Source organism: Echinops telfairi, unplaced genomic scaffold (assembly GCF_000313985.2).
Source record: "Echinops telfairi isolate 266 unplaced genomic scaffold, ASM31398v2 ScPeMD7_23;HRSCAF=83, whole genome shotgun sequence".
Classification (NCBI taxonomy): Eukaryota; Metazoa; Chordata; class Mammalia; order Afrosoricida; family Tenrecidae; genus Echinops; species Echinops telfairi.
In genome coordinates, this window is record NW_022103920.1 from 88664464 (window position 1) to 88687120 (window position 22657).

Sequence of the window (22657 nt, forward strand, 5' to 3'; positions counted from 1 at the left end):
TTGACTGCATGTCCGTGCATCCAGTGAGTGCTTTTGTTATTATTGTTTAATTGGCTTATTGTCATTGCAGGACTATGCGTGTCATAGTATTTACCTCGGCTGTCTTGAGCTACTGCCCTCCTCCCAGGGGCTTCCTTTGTCTGCTGGCCTCTCTCTCGTGTATTACTTTCCCCTTCACCAAGTTCACAAGCGTCTACTCTCGGGCTAATGATTTTATCCTTAGCCCGAGCTTCTCTTTCCACCCCTGATCACCACCAAAGAAGGTTTCTTTTTGTGGGAACACCTTTTCTTGCTTTTTCAGTAATAGTTGTCTCCTACAATATTTGTCCTTTTGAGATGAATAAATGTCACAAAGCACAATGTCCTTCAGGTTCATTCATATTATGGGGTGTTTTACAAGTTGAGATTGTTAAAGTTTAATTTGCCAACCTAGCTGATAAACACAAGTGGGGTTAATTGAGGGGCAGAGAGATAAATGCCTCAGTGAGCCTCACCTTTCTAGTTCTCAGGTCTCTTGCTTTGTGATGGTCGGACCAGGGTGCAGCTACCTTAGCCAGTTCCCCACTTCAGCTGGCAAGGCTCACTTCCTGCAAGACATCCCCAAGGAGAAGCCACATGGACCTACCCCGGTGCAGCCCTGGGTGCTGGAGCAGCCATGTGGAGCCCCTGCAGCGCTAAGATACTTACACATTCACTGACTCAGCTTTCCTCCTGCAGTCGGCATCATTACATCTATTTTGTGAGACTGAGGAGGACTTTGTGGATTGGTGTCAAACATATGCACTAATGTTGGACTTGTGGGTTTGGGCAGCACTAGGTTGGGATAGTTTCTCGATGTGCACTTAACCTTTATGTAAAACTCTCTCTTATACATGAGTTTCTGTGGATTTCTTTCTCTAAAGTACCCAGACTAACACACCAGTTCAATGGTATTCTTTCATGTTGCATAGAATTCCATTGCATGCATGGAGTTTTTTGTTTATATTTTGTTTATCCATTTATTCTGTTGATGTGCATTTATGCTTTTCCAAATTACTGCTTTTTTGAACAGTGCCGAGATGATCATGGATGTGAATATACCTATTCACATGATACTGCTATTTCTCTAGGATATTACCTAAGCAGTGGGGCTGAGGTTTCAAGGTATGGTATTTTTGTTTCCAACTTTTCAAGAAGGAGCTATACTGTTTTCCACAGTGGTGGTATCATTTTACAGTTCTACCCGCCATGTTTGACAGTTCCAGTCCCTTCACACCCTCCTCAGCTTTTGTTGTTCTCTGATATTTTCGCACGTATCTCTCAATGCTGGGATGAGATGATAGCCCACTGCTTTGAGTTCTCAGTTCTCCCGGGGCTAATGATTTCAAGCATTTCTTCATGTGTTTGTTGCCTATTTGAAGGTTTTCTTTACTTAAATGTCTGTTCATGTCCTCTGCCCAGTTAACAGATTACTTGTCCTTTTGGTGGTGAGGTGTCAAGTGTTCTATAAATTATAAAGATTAGTCCCTTGTCTGATATGAGTTTACCATAATCCCCACCACCACGCATTCCAGGTTCTCTTTTTGTGATGTCTTTTTATACGCATACGTATCTGTTTTTTCCTCAGACATCTAGTTTGTCTTCTGATAGTGGAATGCTTTTCGTTATGCTAGATAGTGTATTTATGTCATATATTAGAGACCCCCTTCGATAGTCCTTATGGCTTTACATCTTGCCTTTAATTTTTTTATCCATCTGGAGTTCATTTTTATATATGAAGTGAGATATGGGTCCTGTTTCTTTCTACTGAAAACAAATATCCAATTTTGCCCTTCGTTAAAGAGACAACCTCTTCCCTGTTTAGTGAAGGTCAGTCAGCTCGTTGTCAATGATCAGCTGTCCGTAGGTGGATGGATTTACATCTGGTTTCTCCATTCTGATCCACTGACCTATGTGCCTGCATTGCACCAGTCCAGGTTATTTTGACTGGCTGTGTAGTAGGATGTGAGATTGGCAAGTGTGTGGTCTCTTACTTTATTTGTCAAAACTTTGCCTCTTGTGTTCCTGGGTACATTTGCAGCACAGGGAAGGACATACACAGGCATGCTGCTGTTGTTAGGCATCTTCAAGGCCATTCTGACTCAGCAACCCGGTGCTCTACAGAAAACACACTGCCTGGCCCTGCATCACCCTCACACAAAGCTTCTCTGGAGTCTCTTTTCTTCCCACGTGAAGTTGGAGATTAGTTATTCTCTCTCGTTAAAGAATGATGATGAACTCTGAATTCAGATTTATTATAGTTGTAGACTGCATTGGGTAGTATTGACACTTTCACAATATCAAATCGCCCTATCCATGAGTATAGCAATATATTCTTCCATTTTTGCAAGTCTCTTTTGGTTTCTCATAGTATTGTTTTGTAATTTTCTTTGTATAGGTCTTTTGTATCTCTGGGTAGATTTATTTATAAACATTTTATCCTTTGGATAGGTATTTTGCAAATGGTATTGGTTTCTTGATTTACTTTTCAGAGTTCTCTTTATTAGTGTCGAGGAATTCAACCTGTTTTTGTGGGTTGGTCATGTACTTGGCCACTCTGCTGAATCTTTCCATTGGTTCCAGTAAGTTTCTTGCTGAAGTTTTGGAATTTTCTCTGTATAGGAAATCATCTGCAAAGAGAGAAAGCCTTACTTCTTTGACAATTTGGATGCCCTTTATTCCCCTTTCTTGCCTTATTATTCTTCTGGCTAAGATTTCCAGCACAATATTAAATAGGAGATACTCCAGATATTTTTTTCTACTTCAATTTATATTGTTGTCCACAAGTAGATCATTTATAAAACACCTCTTTTATTTTTCTTTCCCCTGCACTGAATTAGCCAAAAATCTTTCCATTTCTACCACAGTAAGCCTCCCGTGAAGAACAACAAAGTTGGGCAAAACGTCGATTTAGGCAACCTGGAGAGGTAGACCCTCCATTTGCAAGAGACCAGAAAAGGCAGGTAGAGATGATCATCCGGGAACCCTGGCTTCAGAGATGAATTGTCAACTTGGTAGCTATGGTGTGGCCACTTTGAAAGATTTCTAGCTGTGTTCTGATGAGGGCAGCAACCTGATAGCCATCTCCACTCTCTCAAGACAACACAAGCACCTACATCAGTAGCTGGCAACCAGGAAGCAAGAGTGCCCACACTGCCCAACATAAGCCTCACCCCCTACCCCATGTTGTCCACTCACTGGACCAGGGACGTCATCTACTCCCACACCAGTAAACATAATAACAAATATAATATTATTACAGTTTGATCTCTCTACCTAACTAGTACAGGAGGGAAGAGAGCTGCTTATGGTCAGGGTTAAATGATTCCAAAGGGATATCAAAAGACCCCTTAGTAGCCATATTAGGGGGTGCCAGCTCCTGACCTTACCTGCTCTTTCTCTAGTATGAGTGATTTTTCCCCCTTTGTATCATGGCTTCCTACTGAGTCAGGAAAATAATTTTTTTTAAAATTAAATACTTTTAATTGGGGGCTTTTATCACAATCTACACAATCATCCGCTGTGTCAAGCATATTTGTACACATGCTGCCATCATCAGAAGATACATTTTTTTAAACCTGAAATTTATCCATAAATACTTATACCAGTTCAACAAAAACCCAAACTCTCTGCTTTGAGTCAATGCTGACTCATGTCAGTTAAGCAACCCACTCCCCAAAAGAACAGCAAAAACAACAAACAAACAACAACAACAAAACAATAAAAGCAAAGCTTGCTACCCTTGAGTTGTCTCTGACTTACAGTGACCCTACAGGGCAGAACAGAACTGCCCCCACAGTGTTTCCAAGACTGAGGATCTAGGGAAGTGGTTCACCACATCTTCGTTCTGTGAAGGGGCTGGTGGATCCAAACCACGCATCTTCGGTGCGCAGCCAAACACCTAACCCCTGTCTGCGACCAGGACTCCTTTATATCAGTTAGGGATTTTTATAGCACAAATCACTCCAAATTTGGAGCTTAAGACAAAACCCCAAACCCCTCATTTATTTAGCTCATGATTCTTCAGATTGTTAATCTGGGCTGGGATCAGCTGGCTGATTTTTCTGTTTTTACCAGGCTCTCTTTCTTATGCCTCTCTGGTGAATTTGCTGCTATTGGCTGGGATTTTGCCTATGTCTTGGTGTTTTGCTAGGAAGGCTCGTCCCTGCTCCACGAGGCCTCTTGTGCTCCAACAGGCTAGCCTAGGGTGTTTCACCTGGCAGCTGGCGGGGTTTGAAGAGACAGAGTAGAAGCATTGAGGCCTCTTGAGGCGCAATCTCAGACCTGGCACATGTCTCTTCTACTGTATTTTGTTGGACAAAACACGTCAACTCCGGCCCAGATGTAAGGGGTAAATACTGGAGGGGAATTCTTGTCATCATTTCATGGCAAACAATCCATCTCAATGCTTTGTCTCACAACCTGGGATCAGATCACCTTCCTGACATTCCTTGGAAAGAAAAGAACCCTAGCAAACCCTTTTCTGAGAATGGATGGGAAGGAATTCTTTCTAAGACCAACTTTCATTGGATTCATTATCGCAGGATCTGGGGACTTTAAAAATGAATCAGAATTAGGACTCTAAAGAGGAAATCCCACTTCTTGTTAGTTTCCTCCCTCATGGATAAGAAACAACCGCATTATTAAGTGCTGTACTTTGCTACAAATATTAACCAACAACAATTGACCCTCTCTGGGATTTTCCATTTAGTTATTTACTGGAAGCTGTTCCTGTAATTTTCAACAGTGCTGTTATCTATGAGATTATCTTTCTTTTAGCTGTGCTGGGTTTTCAGATGCATTAATATAGCTTAATATCTCTTCCCGTTGCTGCTCTAATTAAAAGCTTGTTAGATTTCCAAATACGAAATAATATATCCAAGCACTGGTAATAAGCACTGCTAATAATCAGGAGAAACCATTATCAAAGGGCGACATCAAAGAGGCATGGTCAGGCAAAGGGAATGTCCCTTGGTGACCGGGCCCCTGCGGACTGGGTCTCAGGGCAGTCACTGGCTCTGAAAGGTCTCATTCTTACTGTCTGACCCTTCCTTTTGATTTCCCCCAGGGGTGGGGCCCCCACTCCACAGGAAGGACTGTCACGAGGCCATGTGATACAGTTGATGTATGGGTTGGCTACTCAATCATCAGGGTCAGCTCTAGTGAAGGACCTTGTAGCGAACAGTTTTGCATGTATTTTTGCAAACATGCGGAATTGTTCACTCCAGTAAGCACAAGAAAGAGCATGCTTGCCTTGCTTACTGGGTCTGCTGACCCTTTCAGCGTTTGTAAACTGACAAGAGGCTTCGGGTCTGTAGGACGGTGCTGTGAGGTTAGGACTGAGACAGATGCCAGGTTTGCCTAGAAATGAAATTGTTCGCTACGGATTAGTAAGTAAGCACAAATCAGCCTGTGCTTACCTTGCTTATTGGGTTACCTGATACCGACTTCTTAGGTCCAGTTCTAAAATGTATGTATGAATTCAAGTCTGCGAAGAACACCGTGCCTTCCCTTCCAATCACCGCCGGTCCTTGCCATCCCTAGCCAGGCTGGTCCTCACTGCCGGTGGCGGTTCCACGCCTTATGAGAACTAGCCACTAGATGGCACCAGCTGTTCGGGTTCAAAAGCGCTGTTGAGATTTTGGAGCTTGTAGCTCTAAGTGCCTGCAAACCAAAACCCAAAAACTCCGTGCCATTGAGTGGATTCCAACTCACAGCGACCCTATAGGACAGGAGGGACTGTCCCTGTGGGTTTCCAAGACGCCTGGTCTGTCTCCCCAGGTTAGTGCAGGCTGGCTTGAAACTCATCCTACTGCCCCTGCCAGTCTCATTCTTGTTAGTTCTCTGTCCCTTGCTTTCAGATGTAAGCTACCTCTGCCACGGTTTTCCTAAGAGTTTGAAGCCAGAGGAAACTCATATGCCTGTGGCATGGGGTTGGGGGAAGTTTATATGATGGCTTTTCTGGGGACAAAGAAGGTATTGAAACTGCTTCCCATTCCACATCTTGAATCCTCCCTTTTGAAGATCCTCACTGTTTGTTTTATAGGCACCTCAAATCATCTTTTCCCCAAACCACTTTTCTCATTACCTCTTTCTCTCCATACTCTTCCACCCCATTCCACTCCTTTTAAAAAAGTTCTTACTGCAAGGTGGGCAGTTCAAAGCTACCAGCCGCTGCTTGGTAGAAAGACGAGATTATCTGCTCCCATAAAGACTTACTGTCTCAAAAATAATATATAGGGTTGTTATGAGTCAGAAGTGACTGCATGGCAGGGAACGGATTATCCTCATCTACCCAATCATTTCAGGACTATCGGAGTCACCTGTTTTCTTAAACAACACTCACTCTTGTATCTACTGTGCTAGCAATGGATACTCCTGCACCTCATGCGCACCTCTTCTATTCATCACTTCCTCCCCACGGGTACGGAATGTTGCTACCATTTGCTTGAGCATCTCCTCGTTTGATTACACCAGGCACTGCTCTTGACCTGGGGATGCAACTGTGACGTCCAAACTGAAACGCAAAGATGAGTTGAAGTTAGACAGAGGAAAATGCAAATAAATGAATTATTTTATTTTATTAATTGTGACATCAGCGGAGGCTTACATTTGTATTCCACAGTCAAAATCTACTAAGAGTCTCCCCCTGCCGCCACCACCAACTTACTCCTCCCATGCTTCTTGATTTTCCTTCGTCACCCTGTGCAGTTTAGACCCTCTCCTAGGGTCACCGGAGAAGAGTCGAAACCACTGACATGAATGGAGACTTAATTATAAGGCCAATTGAGAGCCATTCGGGGAGCCCAGGTAGCGCAGTAGATGAAGGCTTGGGCTCCGTAGGGAAACATATCAGCACCCAGAAGCTACGCCATGCCTCCTGGGAGTCACTCCTGTGTCTCTCCTCCTTAGAGCAAATGATGGTTGCGACTTGGAACACCATAGAGTCATTTTGACTGCTTTGAGAGCTTATGCTCACAGAATCATATTTTGTGTCTCCATTCTTATACTCTACGTTAGACCCTAGATTAATGTGGCTGCATGTAGAAATGGTTTGTGCCTTTAAATGGACACATTTTACCCCTCGCATAAATATCCCATAACTTGTTTATCCATCCTCCTGTTCATATTTGGTTCTTTGCAGTTTGGGGATGAAGGATGCCAATTTGAACATCCATACTCACAGCTTTTAGTATAGATGCAGGTATGTATTCCTGTGGGGTATGTAACTCAGAGTATAATCCCTGGGTCATAGAATATGCACACATTAAGCATTAGGAAATACTGCCAAATACTTTCACAGAGTGGCTGTACAGATTCATAACCCCACCATAACTATATGAAAAATTTAGTTGCTTTATTTCCTCACCAACACTCAGTATTGTCAGTCTTTTTAATTTTAGCTCTTGTTATGGGTATATAGTGGTAGATATGGTTTTAATGTCATCCCTTAGTTGGATAATTTATATTTATTTGAATGGACAATCTGGATATTGTCCTTTGTCAAGTGATGTTCAAATCCATGCCTATTTTTCTATAGAGTTGTATTTATTTATTTGTATTTACTTATTTATGGTATTGATTGGGAGGTGCTATCAAAATGTTTTCAAGTTATTTTAATTACTTATTTTTAATTTATTATCAAATATGAGTACTTACTGCTAATTAGATTTTCCTATTATATAGTACCATATTCACTCCCTTAATGCCCTTTTTTCATGAATATAAGTTATTAATGCTAGTATAGTGCAACTTATCTAGCTTACCTTTCATGGTTAAGCATTTTGAGGTTTTTATTTAAGAACTCTTAGTTCATGAATGTGCCTCCTATGTTATTTCTTGGTGTTTGCATGTAAAATGGCACCACTGATACCTGACCCTCTGCCCATGAGTTGATGCTGACTCACAGCAAGCTGGTCGCACAGAGAACTGCTCAACAGGGCTTCCCAGCTGCACAGCTGCACGGGAGCAGCGACTCATCTTTCTCATGCAGAGCAGCTGGTGGTTTGAACTGCCTACCTTTTGGTTAGTAACCAGTGCTTAACACACTGTGCTACCAGGGACCCTCTATCTATACCTAGGCAGGCTTAGGCAGGGTGTGTGTGTGTGTGTGTGTGTGTGTGTGTGTGTGTGTGGTGTCTGGTAGAATTGCCATCAATCATAATCAGCCGGATAGCAACTAACAACAAAGGTAGTTAGTACCGGAGACCAAAACCACACCTACGGCCACCAAATTGATTCGGTTTCATAGCCACCCTTTAGACTGTAAGTCTTTTAGGGCGCAGACAACCTGATCCTTCTCCTAAGGAGCAACTGGTGGGTTTCAACCACCAAACACTTTCCCCAGAGGGCCACCAGGGCACTTTAATGATCCCATGCTGACTCATAGCGACCCTACAGGGCAGGGTAGAACTGCTCCTGTGAGTTCCCGAGACAGGAATCCTTTATGGGAGTACAAAGCCACACTTTCTTCCACAGAGCCGGAGATGGTTTTGAACTGCGGGCCAACAGGTCACCCCTCCACCCCCAGGGCCTAGCCTCCTTAGTGACTCCAAAACTCCAATCCCACTGCCATCGAGTCAACGCCGAGTCCCAGCGACCCAGGGCACAGGGTCGAACTCTCCCTGGGAGTTTGCAAGACGGCAGCTGGTTCCAGGGGTCGAGAGCTGCATCTTTCTCCCGTGGAGCCGCTGGGGATCTCTAACTCCGGGTCTTTTGGGTCACGTAACCACCACTGCCCCTTATGATAAGATCAGAGTATTTAAATACAATCGGCTGCTGATTTAATTTGAAGCTGGATGTCAGTCTTGGAAAGGGACTGTGTCTTGGTTTCTTCGCACCGCTATCATGAAAATGGCACGAATGGCAGAGTTAGCCAACAGACATTCATTTTCTTATCATTTGGGGGGCAGGATGCTGCAGTTATGACAGCACCCCGGGGGGCAGACGATCTTCCTGTCCACCCTCCGGAAATCTGGTCTCAGCTTCTGCTGCTGGTCATCGCTGGCGTCCTTGGGTGTAGGTGGATTTGCCTCAGTTGCCCTCACATTGTGTGCGGACTTCCTCCTGTGTCTACTTGCTTCCGTCCGGAATCTGCTCTTTATGCCTACACAGAGACCGTCTTAAAACAGACCCAGCATGGAGACATCCTCATTAGCGTGGCAAACCAAACCCTGTTCCCAGATAGGATTACCTCCACCTATATGGGACTGGGATTTCCAACACATATTTTGGGCTTCCACACAATCCAATCCATACTAGGTGGTCTATTTCTAGTTCATCCCTAGTCTTAGAACCTTGGTCATTTAGGGCTCCCAGTCCCAATCCTGGAAGGTTTACCCTGACCCCTACTCCATCTGCTTTTCCCCAATCTTGTTAGACTGCAGGGAACCCCAGCTCAGTCTCTCTGCCTCTGAGTCAGCACATTCTCTGACCAGAAGGAGACTGCCAGTGTCTGTCAGAATCACCTCTTAGTACCTTCTTTCTGTCCAGGTGAGGTAGTTAGGTCATTGTGCCAACCTGGCCGATTAAACACATATGGGGTTACTTGAAGGGCGGAGGGCTAAACGGCTCTGTGAGCCTCACCTTTCTAGTTCTTGGGTCTCTTGCTTTCTGATGGTTGGACCAGGGTGCAACTGCCTTAGCCAGTTCCCTGCTTCAGCTGACAAGGCTCACTTCCTGCGAGACATCCCTGAGGAGAAGCCACATGGACCTACCTGGTGCAGCACTGGGTGCTGGAGCAGCCATGTGGAGACCCCTGCCAGCACTGAGAGGCTTACACATTCACTGATTTGGCTTTCCTCCTGCAGTCGGCATCATTGAGTGTGTTTTGTGAGATGAGGAGGACTTTGTGGATTGGTGCCGGACATATGGGCTAATGTTGGACTTGCGGGCTTGGGCAGCACTGGGTTGGGATGTTTTCTTCATGTGCACTTAACCTTTATATAAAACTCTCTCTTATACATGAGTTTTTGTGGATTTGTTTCTCTGAAGTACACAGACTAACACACCAGGCTAGTGGTTTTTCCAGTGTTTACTAGTTTTAGAATACTCCAGTATCTTCACACACATATTAAAAAAAAAATTCCCAAGTATTTTTTTAGTGAGAGAATCTGTCTGAAATCAACTCATCCGCCGTGACTGGAAACAGAAATGAATGATTACTAAACTTTGAAGTGTGTGCAGTTATCTTGCACCAGCTCTTCACAAGAGGCTTCTGAAGCGGCAGGCTCGGAGCCCTCCCTGGTGTTTCCTCCCTCTGTGACCCAGAGGTAAGTCAATCCGTTCATCTACTAGAAATCAGTGTGGCAACTGCGGGACACCACGGATTTAATTTCTCTTCCATAAACTGGTGTGCTATCTGTGGGATTTTAAAATTATGCCAATTTCCTCCTTTTCCGTCATGTCTACAAAGAAAGTGCTTGGGGTTTCTGAGCTTCCCCTGGAGACCCCCACGACGATTAGTTCCTTCAAACACTTGTCCATATGGGTGAAGCAAACTGAGCGGTTGCTCTTTAAATATACATAGAGTGGAAATTGAACTCCTAGGAAATAATGCACTTAAAGAATCATTAATTATTACCTAATTACTTGCACCACTGTGGCATGGACACAAAAGTGCTCTGAGATGATAAAGTTGTCAATTACTGTTGATAATGAAGGGGCCAGGTGCATGTTTAACTTAACAAGATAAATATCTGCCCAGATGTTGTTTGTCTGCCGCTTCATTACAGGTAGGTTAGAAGATTTTCCTAAACTAGAAAGCCTATTACATGCATCACCTTGCTACGTGAGCAAACCTTTAGCAAATCTCTTACTGCAGCCAATGCTCATTTAAGAAGGTCGTGAGTCAGGTTCCCTAAAGCGAGGAAGGCAGAGGCACACCCACAGGACACCCTCTTTGCAGCTCTTCGTGAAAGGGGAATTTGCACATGAGAAAGGAGAACAGAAGCTGAGAGTACTGGAGGCGAGAGGAGCTGCCTTCCCCTGCCAAAGACGTGGCACCATTTTAGGCAAGATTTAGAATGTCAGATTCAAGGAAACCAACCCTTGACCACCCGTGACTGGACTATTCCAGGGAGCCCCAGGCTCCTGAGGGCAAGAGATGGAGATTCTGGCTTTCTGGTTTGGGATTTCTGGATTCTGGATTCGAGTTGTTGCTGTTGTTCGGTGCCATAGAGTGGGTTCCGACTCACAGCGACCGTGCGTCTGACACAAGGGGACGCTGCGTGGTCCGGGCCTCCCTCGCCGTTGTTCTTTGGGTTGAGCCCGTTGTTGCAGCCCCTGGGTTATCCGCCTCATCGAGGGGTTTCCTCTCTTACGCTGCTCCTCTAGTAAAAAAATCATTGTATTGGGGGCTCATACAACTCTTATCACAATCCATCCATCCATCCATTGTGTCAAGCACATCGGTACATTTGTGGCCATCGTTTTCAAAACATTTTCTTTCTCCTTGAGCCCCTGGCATCCACTGCTCCTCTGAGTGAACAAATAGGAGTGGTCGTTCCTGACGGCACGTCCAAGGGACATGCTGCCATTCTTGCTCGAAGGAGCAGTCTAGCTGGGCGTCTTCTAAGACATGTGTTTGTTCTTCTCACAGTCCAGGGCTCTTCCAATACCCTTCCCCAGCACCACAGTTCAAGGGCATTGATTCTTATACAATGTTCAGCTTACACACACACACACACACGAAGAGATGGACAAAACCATGCCCTGAGCCAGGCGTAACTTAGTCTTCAAATGACTATTTTTGACGGATTTACTCAACACAAGGCCTCGCTTGAGCTCTTGACCACTGCTTCCATGAGCACTGATTGTGGGGCCAAGCAAAATGAAACCCTTGATCACTTCATTTTTTTCCTCCATTTATTGTGATGTTATTTGTTGGGCCAGTTGTGAGAATCTGGGTTTTCCTGACATTGAGTTGTCACCCATATGGACAAAGAACAAATGGACTGTCCACTTCTGAGGAATTAGCCACGGGACCCATGATGGACAGCATGGAAACGTTCCGATGCTGGAAGTTGTAGCGGACAAATGAAATGGGAGGGTGGACTGGGAAGAAGCTATTGGCTTCAGGGCCAATGAGAGTCAGCTCACAGCACGACTGTCTTCATTCAGAACATCCAAACGGCCTTCTAATGGCCTAGGAGCCCCGCATGATCGCACTCGGTGTCCATTCGCCAGCATTTTCTCCTGTCACTCATCAACATTGCCACTCCAACACGTTCACATGGTCTTAACCGTATCTCTGACACCAAAATGCACCTACTTGGGGTCCTTTCCAATAGTCATTATCTATCGGGGGACACTTTGCTTTTGTTTCATTTCAAAGATAAATCATGTTATTTCACTTGGGGGTTAGGAGGCAGATTCCTAACATCTGGCTCTGTTTCCTGGTGTTGCCACTGTGGTGATGTTCAGCATGTGGAAGCTTGGCGTTCAGCCCTTACCCACTGTGACATTGTTGCCGACCTAGGTGCCTTGAATCAGGAGGATGGGTGCAGGAGCCTGTTCTAGGACTTCTCACAGCGATTGAACTTGTAGATGTGGTCTTGGAGGAGGACAATGGTCCCCTGCTTCTTCATCTGGGTCCCCACACCACAAAGAGTGGGCCCTGGGGTGGAGATGTTACCAGAGAAAGGATATTTCTTGCCCATGTATGTGCTCTGAACAGCTTCCTCGGGCCTCTAGAAGCCCAGACTGATGCTCCCTCAATAACTCAGGAACTTCCCCTGGCCAGCTTCTCCCAACAGGACCCTCCTTTTGGCTTGGAAGGTGGTTGGCTGCTGTTGGTAGGCCACCTTGATCTATAAATCAGACTCCACTCTGAACGTGGGGTTAATTTCAGCATGTGCATGCTGAGTCCTCCCAGTACCTGCGGGACACACCACTTGACTCTAGAGAGTAAGAATTCGCTCTTGAAGGCCCCAGGCACCTTTCCGCAAGGATTGTTCTCCAAGACGCAAGGTCCCCTAGCCCCACTAGGCACCATCCCAACCTGACATGTGGGCTTTACTAATAAGTACCAGAGCCATGGCTCTCTGGATTAATAACCTTTAGGACTCAGTTAATAACGTTCAAGAGATCACCAGAAAAACAATCCTGTAAATTCCAGAACTTAAGAGATGCACTCTAAAAAGATTGAGCTCCAAATAAGCCCCAATTTCTGAGTCCCTAAGAAGTGCCCGTCTTGATTGATCTACAGGCACTGGTCCTCTGCCATAGCATATCACTAGGAGCTTGAGGAGGCCCAGAATTAACCCCAAAGGGGAGCACAGGGATGCCACCCTCAGGCCACAGGCATCTTTGGCACCACTCGAGTTGGCACCTGATTATCCCCACATGAAGCCATGAGATCACCATAGAGCTAACTCCTTCATTGCCATAGTGTCCCTGTTCAAATAGTTCCTGGCAAAGAAAGTCTTTTATTATTTTTATTAAGTATTTTTATTGTGGGCTCTTACATCTCTAATCACAATCCATACATTCATCCATTGTGTCAAGCACCTTTGTACATGTGCTGCCATCATCATTGCCAAGAAGGTCTTTTGTGATGATCATATAGAAAGTAGAACTCACAATCGCTTTATTTCCCTTCTTACCTGGCATTATTATTTTGTTGTTTTGTTTTCCATAGTACTTAAAACTTGTGATGTATAGTTGTTTGTTATCATCTATATATCCCTATACGATTCTAGGTAATAGCCTACACGAGGTCAAGCACTCCATCTGTTCTCTTCCTGAACAGTAACTAGAAAGGGAAGATGTACTGTATGACAGGACCATTGACTGACAGCAGGTATCAGCAGCGAATAGAAGGCAGAAGGACATGGAAGAACATTTTCAGTTTGCTGATGTTTTTAGGTAAACAAAACAAAATTTACCCTTGAGAGATGCTGGTTAAATAACAATGGCTCTGGTAGAAGAGAAATATCCTACAAGGATTTCAGACTAACGTCCTAGAAGAAAGGTGATAAAAGTCAACAAACAAAATTATAGATATAGGCAAATATTGTTCAAGTTATACTAATGTGCAACTTGTAGAAATAAAGAGACACAAAAAGCACCCGACCATATTAGCAGGCAGGTAAGGATGTGAGTAATTTAAAGTCCTTACCTTTATCTGAACTCCCTGGTGGCCTAGTGTGTTACATTTTGGGCTGCTCAATGCAAGTTTGGTAGTTTGAAACCACCAGCTGCTACTCTGGAGAAAGATGAGGCTTTCTGTTCCCATAAAGAATTACACTTTCAGAAACCCACAGGCACAGTTCTAGCCTGTCCTATAGAGTATCTGTGAATGGGCTCCATAGCAATGATTTTCACAATTATCTAAATGGCTGTTGTGCTAGTCTGGGTAGACTAGAAATCCATAGACACTCATATGTGTATAAGAGAGCGATTTATATAAAAGGTAATTGTACATTAAGAAAGCATCCCAACCCAGTCCAGTCCAGTCCAAGCCTGTAAGTCAGACATTAGCCCATATGTCTGATACCAATCTATAAAGTCCTCTTCACACTCATGAAGCACATGCCATGACGCTGAATGCAGGATGATCACAGGCCAGTTGGTGGGAAGCGTTTGGATCCAGTGGCCATTGTAAACATCTCAGCGCCTGCAGGGGTCTCCACGCGGTTCCTTTAGCTTCCAAGGCATGGGCCTTATCAGCGTAGTGCAGTGTGTCTTGTCAGTAGAGTGTCTCCAAGGGAATCAGCATAGAGAGTGTGTCAGAGTCTCTCCCGCCTCCAAGGAGGAAATGCAGGAGTTCCCAGAATTCTCAGGGGAAGGCCATGCCCACACAGAGGCTTCATTGACTATATGATAATTGACAGGCTAGACTCCACCCTTACACTCTTAATCCTCAAATTGACAAACGATTATATAATACCACGGTGGTTAAGATACTGTTCAAGTTTCGACTGATGATAAATTTTTGTTAGCAATTAGTAAAAGCGTATATATAGGAAAGCAAAAATTCCAAGCCAGCAAAGGAGCAAGTCATTGACAAAAAATAACCTGACCACTTACAAGGGGACGTCAAAAAGGTTTGCTGCCAGGGTTTCAGTTCATATGTGCACAGCTTTATTCCAAATGAAACGTGTTTAAAGTTAAAGAATAAGTTAAATCCAAAGAGTGGCTTCTGAAGGGATCGACTGAGCTAGTTTCATTCAAGGCAGAGAAATCAGCCCAGAAGGTAATGGAGACGTTTCTCAGGATCCTAAAGGGGTTATGCTTGATAGATTTCCTTGAAGGACACAGGAGTATCACAAAGGCTTACAATAAAATGCTTTTTAAGAAAACTGAAAACTGCATTAGTGGGAAGAAAGGTCAAGGAGTTTGTGCCAAAGAATTTATTTTCCACTTTATGACAATGCACCTACCTGTTTATTCTTTTAGGGTAGCAAAGTCTGTCTTTTGAGAATTTTACTGGAGAAACTTACCTCATCCACCCTACAGTCCTGGTCTTGCCCTTTCCAACTTCCGTTTGTTACCAAAATTCAAAGAACATTGGCAAGGATAATGATTGTGATCCCTTAAGAATGCGAAACAGCTATTTTGGCTTGGTGTAAATCAAGGCTTACAGAGTTGGATACACTGCCTTCATAAGTGTATAGAGAGAGGATATAATGAGAAGCAATAGCTTCACATTTTGATAGTTTTGTTTAATGGAAGTTTCCATGATTTTATAGCAAGCATTTTTTACTTATCCTTGCGTATAAGGAAAAGAAACATAGGAAAGGTTGGGCAAATATAGATCAAGCATTAAGATTGTAGAGACAAGTAAAAGAAGAAGTACCAGGGAACACAGCACATTCAACAGTTAAAGAGTGAAGTTTATCAGATAAAGTTAGATTAAGAGAAAACAAAACAAAACAATTGTTGTTTATCCCATTCATAAGAGAGCAGAAAGAAGAACCTAGATATGTAAAAAGTTAAAGGATATAAATATATCCTTTATATATACATACTCAAAAAGAACCAGAATTTTCTTTTCAAAGCTATGTATTTAAATTTTTTCCCAAAACAACCATATCACCTTCAAAGTACTATCCATTACACTTAATTCAGCTGTCAAATCTGCAAGTCCATTCTTGGAAACATTTTTCAAACTCATCTGTTTGGATGGCTGACAGCACCTCCCTAGTTTTTCTCTTCACCTCTTCTACTTTGTCAAATCACTGTCCTTTCATGTCCCTCTTCATTCAAGGAAATGAAAAGAAGTCACACGGAGTCAGTCCGGGTGAGTAAGGTGCATGGGGCTAGAGAAGTATGCTGTTTTTTGCCCAAAACTGGGGCACAGACATGGCTGTGTGAGCAGGTACATAGTTATGGTGGCAAAACCAGTTCCCCATCTGCCCCAAAGCAGGCCTTTTTGGGGTCACACACTATTATGCACTCTTTTCAGAACCTTGAAATAGAAAGCTTGATTAACGGTCTGACCTGGTGGAATGAAATCCAAATGCCCTATCCCCCTCACATCAAAAAACAAAAAACAAATGAGCATCATCTTGATCTTTGATTTCATTTGATGAGCTTTTGGGGGGCTAGGTGGCAATGGCATCTTCCAGTAGATGTTTGCTTTTGGGGTATTCAGAATAGCACCATGTCTCCTCACCAAGTCTGGGTCGTTTCAGAGCTGTTCTTTCAAAGCGTAGCATGTTTCCACTTGATGCTCTTTTTCCTGGTCAGTCAGAACCCGAGGCACCAATTTTGTAGTGACCATTCTCATTCCCAAATCCTCCATTAAAGGTCACTGAGCTGAGCTCCAAGACAGTCCAGAGAACTTCCCCATATCTTCAATGGTCTGTCGTCAGTCTTCGAGGCACAAGTGCTCAATTTTTCTCGACATTTTCAAACATTTAGGAAGTTGACAGACGTCTGTAAGGAGGTTTGTCATCAATCGACATGTCACCTTGTTTGAAATGAGAAAACCACTTGTACACTTGAGTTTTCCCCATAGAGCTGTCCTTGTAAGCTGTGTTCAACATCACAACAGTTTCTGCAGCATTTTTCCCTAGCAGGAAACAAAAATTTCACAGTGGCGTGCTGTTCTCTTAAATCAGCCATCACAAAAAAAAACGAGGGCCAAGCGAAACTGCTTTTATGAAAAAATTCACTGAAACTCAAGAGAACCTTTCTAGGTGATGCTACTGGGTGCACTAACTCAGAGTGAGTTGCTGGATGCCAGATTGGGAGGAAAAATGGGTAACCCCTCATATAGACTCTGCTACACTACCCAAAACAGAAGTCAGGGTAGGTAGCTCTGCTATATTTAGACAAAAATAATTTAAATAAAAAAGAACATTTGGGGACAGAATATCATTAGAAAGCATACTTTAAAAAATTCTCCAGAAAGATACAACCATCATAATTTTCTATACATTTAAGAAAAGGACTGTGTTGATGTGGAACCTGTACATGGACTAAGAGATAATCGTTCACACAGAACAAAATAGTGCTGTCTGTTTTAAAATTTGGATTGTCTTCTTTCTCTATACTATTCCATTTGTATGCCAAGCATATGCTCCAAGAAGCTGGGCTATTTGAAGAAAAATGAAGCATAAGGCTTATTAGGCTTATTAACAATCTGAGATATGCTGATGACACAACCTTGCTTGCTGAAAGTGAGGTAGACTTGAAGCACTTGATAAAATCATGAACTTCAACCTTCAGTGTGGATTACAACTCAATGTAAAGAAAACCAAAATTCTCACAGTTGGACCAGTAGGCAGCATCATGATAAAAAGACTGAAGTTGTCGTGGATTGCACCTGGCTCGGCTCCACAGCCAATGCTCTTGGCAACAGCAGTCAAGGAGTCCACCGAAGCACTGCATTAGGTAAATCTGCTGCACAAAACCCCTTTGAAGTGTTGAAAAGCAAGGAAGTTACTTTAAGGACTAACTTGCAGCTGACCCAAGCCATGGTATTTTCAATCTACTCATATACATAGGCTCACTATGAGTCGGCACTGACTAGAGAGCACCTAACAACAACAACAACAACAACTGCCATAATTGACTTTACAATGCCCTCTGTCCAATAGCTAGGCTGTTTACATACCTCCATTATGACCAGAGGGGATTCACTGGAGCCTTAATTCATGTAGGGGCCCTGCAAATGGATTTTTGTCTTCCATTGCCATTCATAACTTTCTGCAAACAGGGTATTTACAATTTAAGCTCTGATATTAGTCCTTCCTTAGGATTTGAATTATATTGTTTATAATACTTGGAACATACAAGCTGGTGCGTTTCTTCCATGTGGACTTTGTTGATGCTTCACTTAGATGGCTGCTTATTTGAAGATAAGCCTTTAAGACCCCAGATGCATTTCTTTCTGATAGGTGGGCACCATCTGATTTCTCCACTATACTTTGCTATGGCACCCATATTTCCACTGATCTCTTCATGAAGGCAAGCATCAAACAGAGCCATGTCTTAATAACTAATTATTCTTAGATTCAGGCCAGAATTAAGTTTGAGCCACAATTAAGCTTGAGTTCACACATATATATGCATACATATATTTCATGTTAGACATATCATTATCATTTTATGATAGAGAACATTATCAATCATCCCCCCAAGGCATAAGGTAATTCTATTGATAGTGTCATTAATTTAGTCAATGGCATAGAATATAAAACACCATTGAGAAAAAAAATCTCTGCAAGTATATGCTGGCTTCAGAGTATAATACCTGACTTGTTAGCTTGTACAGATTAAACTCTTAAGTGGCTGGGCACTACTTAAATGAATGATGGGATTGGTGACAGCGCACAATTTTCAATACCACTCTTCACAAAGACAGACCCATGCCTGCCAGATTGATCCATGACAGTAGCAATCAGGGAGGGCACGGAAATGGTCAACACATGGTAGTCCCAGGCCACCATTCACTGGGCATCCTCAAAGCAAGAGATCCAAACCAAGGTCCAATGACTGCCAATTTCATGGGATGGCATACATCTGTTTCTTCTCCCACTAAAGCATTCCAGCCTTAAGTTCAAGGGAATATGTCAGTTCCTTAAATCTGCTACAGGTGAGTGGGAGGCAAATGTGCTTTTCCATGCATTGTGCTGGTTTGTATCCCATCGTAGTGCGTTTTCACCATTTCAAGTTGCCATTTTTCTCGCCTGCCCAATCTGAAGCCCTCTAGCTCCATCCCTTTCCGCCCTCATTGGATGAACACTGTCTGCCTATAGTTATCATGTTGGCATAGCAAAATGCTGGTTCAAAACCCGATTGTTCGTTAATGTACTCGCTGTAGCCAGCTGATCAGTTACCTTGGTTTCTTTTCTCTTCCAAAGTCAAACCTGTTGCTTAGATAAGAGATGGAAACACCACGTGAAGCCCTTACAGCTTTATGCTCACGCCCCTGGGGATATGCTCTATGGCACTCCTAGCTTTGAAGGTGTCCTCTGTGAAATCACTGAAGTGGACCAGGGTATGCACGTCACGGACTTTGGTAGTTTCTCCTTCACAAGTGCACAGCTGCTAGAAGCTGGGAGACAGGAGACCACCATTCTCTTACACAGAGTCTGCACACAGCCACTTTCTTTATCTTGTGTCTCCCGTAGAACATCTTCCCCCACCCCTCAGAGGGTCAGACTTGTCACACCCCAGGGTCTTCTCTGACTCAGTCCCATCTACACAGATGCAGCTCGGTGTCAAGGTTCCCACGGATCTTTCGTAGGGGGGTGAAGTGATTGGTGGGCCATGCTTTGCCCTCTGGGAAGTGGAATTTTTATCAGAAAGAGAATGAATAAGTTGAAGGTTTCAGAATCACAGGTCTGGGGAACAAAAGTTATCATCTGCCAAAGAGTTAATTATACTACTTCTCCACCGATTTTGTTGATAAAAGAGCTTTTAAATCTTTGCCTGTCAATCTGATCCCTCAGATAAAAGACTCTCCTTTTGAAACCATCATCATATGAGAGTCTGGGGCTCAGCACCAGTATTCATTAGGGGATGCACACCCCTCCTGCTGTGTTGTGTGATGGACAATCATTTATCCTGGGATCCCTGGGCTCTATCAATAGTTGTGCTAAAATTAAACCTGTCGGCTAACCCTTGGGAAGATGGTAAAGTCTCACACATTCCTCTAACTGACTTAAGAAGTGCAAAAGCAGTTTTCCTTTATCCTTTCCTCTTTAATTCTTCTTCCTTCTTTAATAATTTAATGCTTCTTCCTTTCCTTCCTTCATTCTTTCTCCCTGGACTCTTTTCTTCTTCTTTTTAATATCCATTTGACAGAGCAACTTTCTTCTTTTATTACCACTGTCCATGTAAGATCTGATGATTGGAGTCTGTAGGTGTGGGCTGGGATTGGCTACACGTCTCTTCTGTAAGCCTCTCGCACTACCTTTGAGTGGATTCTGACTCATGGTGACCCTGTAGGACAGGGGGACTCCTTCTATGGGTTTCTGAGACCACAAATCTTTATCAGAGTAGAAAGCCTCATCTTTCTCCTGAAGAGCAGCTGGTAGTTTGCCACTGCTGACCTTGTGATTAGCAGCAGCTCAGTGCCTTTCCCATTCCCACCAGCACTTTTCTGCAACTACCTATGTCAAAAGGGAGAAGCCAATGTATATTGTCCTCTAGGGCTTGAGAGAAAGAGACAGATTGACAATCACTAACAGATTAACAATAATTGTGGAGAAATATTAGAACAATCAAGTGAATTAAGCAGAAGCTCAGTGTGATTGAGAAGCACAAAAGGCCCTAACAGTCCATGTGAGCTGAAATCAATGCCAAAGCAGATTTAGAAAGGTGTAGATAGCTTTTCTCTAAAGAAAAAAATTAATAATTAACGAATAGTCAAGTACGCTGCTTGTAGTAGATATAATGCCCAATGTGAAATCCACAAAATTTTTCTATGAATCTGAACAGAAGGTACTGCTTGTTGAATATGTGAATGCATGAATAAATGAAAGAATGAGTGAGTAGAGTGACCAGAACAAGGATGATAATGCTTTTCTTCTGACCTGGTCAGACTTGACCTGGAATATTGTGCTCAAACCGAGGGACCACAAAGATGTTGAATGGTCTGAGAACCTGTGACTTGAAGGATTTTGAAGAATCAAGGGAAAAATTAATCTTGAAGTGGGACCACGCTGTGGAGGAGCAATACAACTGCCCTTTAAACAGCTGAAGGCTTAAGGAGTTAAATGAAAAACTGAGTGCCAAGTGAGGGCTGAGCACCGAGCATGTGCAAGGGGTGTGGAAAACATGAATCTGACGATGCCCTTCCCTTCTGGACTCATCTCACACAGGCAAGAAGATGAAGCGTAGTTTTGCTGCTTCTCAAGAGCACACTAGGAATTATAGTTGCAGTCGCAGAAGTGCTGACCTCAGTTTTATGGGGGTTCATAAGAAACAGGAAGTTTCTTGTTGGGGTAGACTGTGATATTTTAGCACAATAGAGGTTGGTTCCCACCCATACCTGTAGGGCAGAGTAACACTGCCACATTTGCATTTCTGAGTCTGCAAACCTCTACAGAGGGAGACAGCCTCATCTTTCTCCCAAAGAGAGTCTGCTTGGTTACAACGACTGGCTGGGAGGTCAGCAGTCCAGCGCTTCACCTACTCTACACTACGAGGGCTCCTACGAGCAACCTTGCTCACTCTTGTCGAGTCAATGTGGACGTGTGGCACCCCTGTGCATTCTGGGACTGTAATTGCTTAGGGAGTAGGAAGCCCAGTCTTTCTCCCAAGGAGCTGCTGGTGGGTTCAGCCCGACCCGTTACCACTCCACCACCAGGGCTCCTTCCCGGAAACTCAGATGTCATATAATGTCTCTCTCAGTAGAGACCAGATGACCACTTGTTTGGGATTCTCTTGGACTGGCTTCTCAGCTCCCTTCCCCTTCTCACAAATCTGTGTGTGTCTGGATTATAACATTTGGAGAGAATGAGTACAGAGCACTCAGATCATCACGGGTGCATAAACTCAAACTCATTGCCATCTTGTCGCTTCGGACTCATAGCACCCCTGTCGGACAGTGTGGAACGATCCCCACAGTGTTGCTAAGACAAAATCTTCAGGGGAATAGACAGCCAAAAAGTGCCGAGCTTGAATTACTTAAGGCAGAAATCATCATTCCTGATGGAAACGTGTAGTGAACATCTACTGTTAGGTAGTCTCGCACAGAACCTTTTCTTTGGACCACTCTCGACACTGACAGAAGCGTAAGACCAGAAGGACTAGATGGGGCCCAACTGCCATGACTGAACATTGTGAACAAAACTGTAATAGACGCATCTTGATCAAGAGCGGGGAACGCAGACTGGAAGTTCACATTCTCATGAACTCCAGCCTTTAGGGAGCCATGGAGGGTGGATGTACCCCTGAACCGATTGCCCGAGGATGACTCTTAACCCTGAAATACCCACTGAAGTTTTCTTAAAGCTAAACTTGCAGTTTAGCTTCATGAGTGAAAAATGTCTGTCTTGGGCATTATACTCTTGTGAGAACTCTCTATCCTGGATCAAAGTGACCACGGTGACTTGGAAAGGCGAGTAGGCGTCGTTGGGGCCCTGAGCTTATGTGAATGAGGGTGGAACAACGCAGAGCAGAGGGTGAGATGGGCTGTGTGCTGGAGAAGGTACACGCCACTGAAGCAGACAAGTGGAAA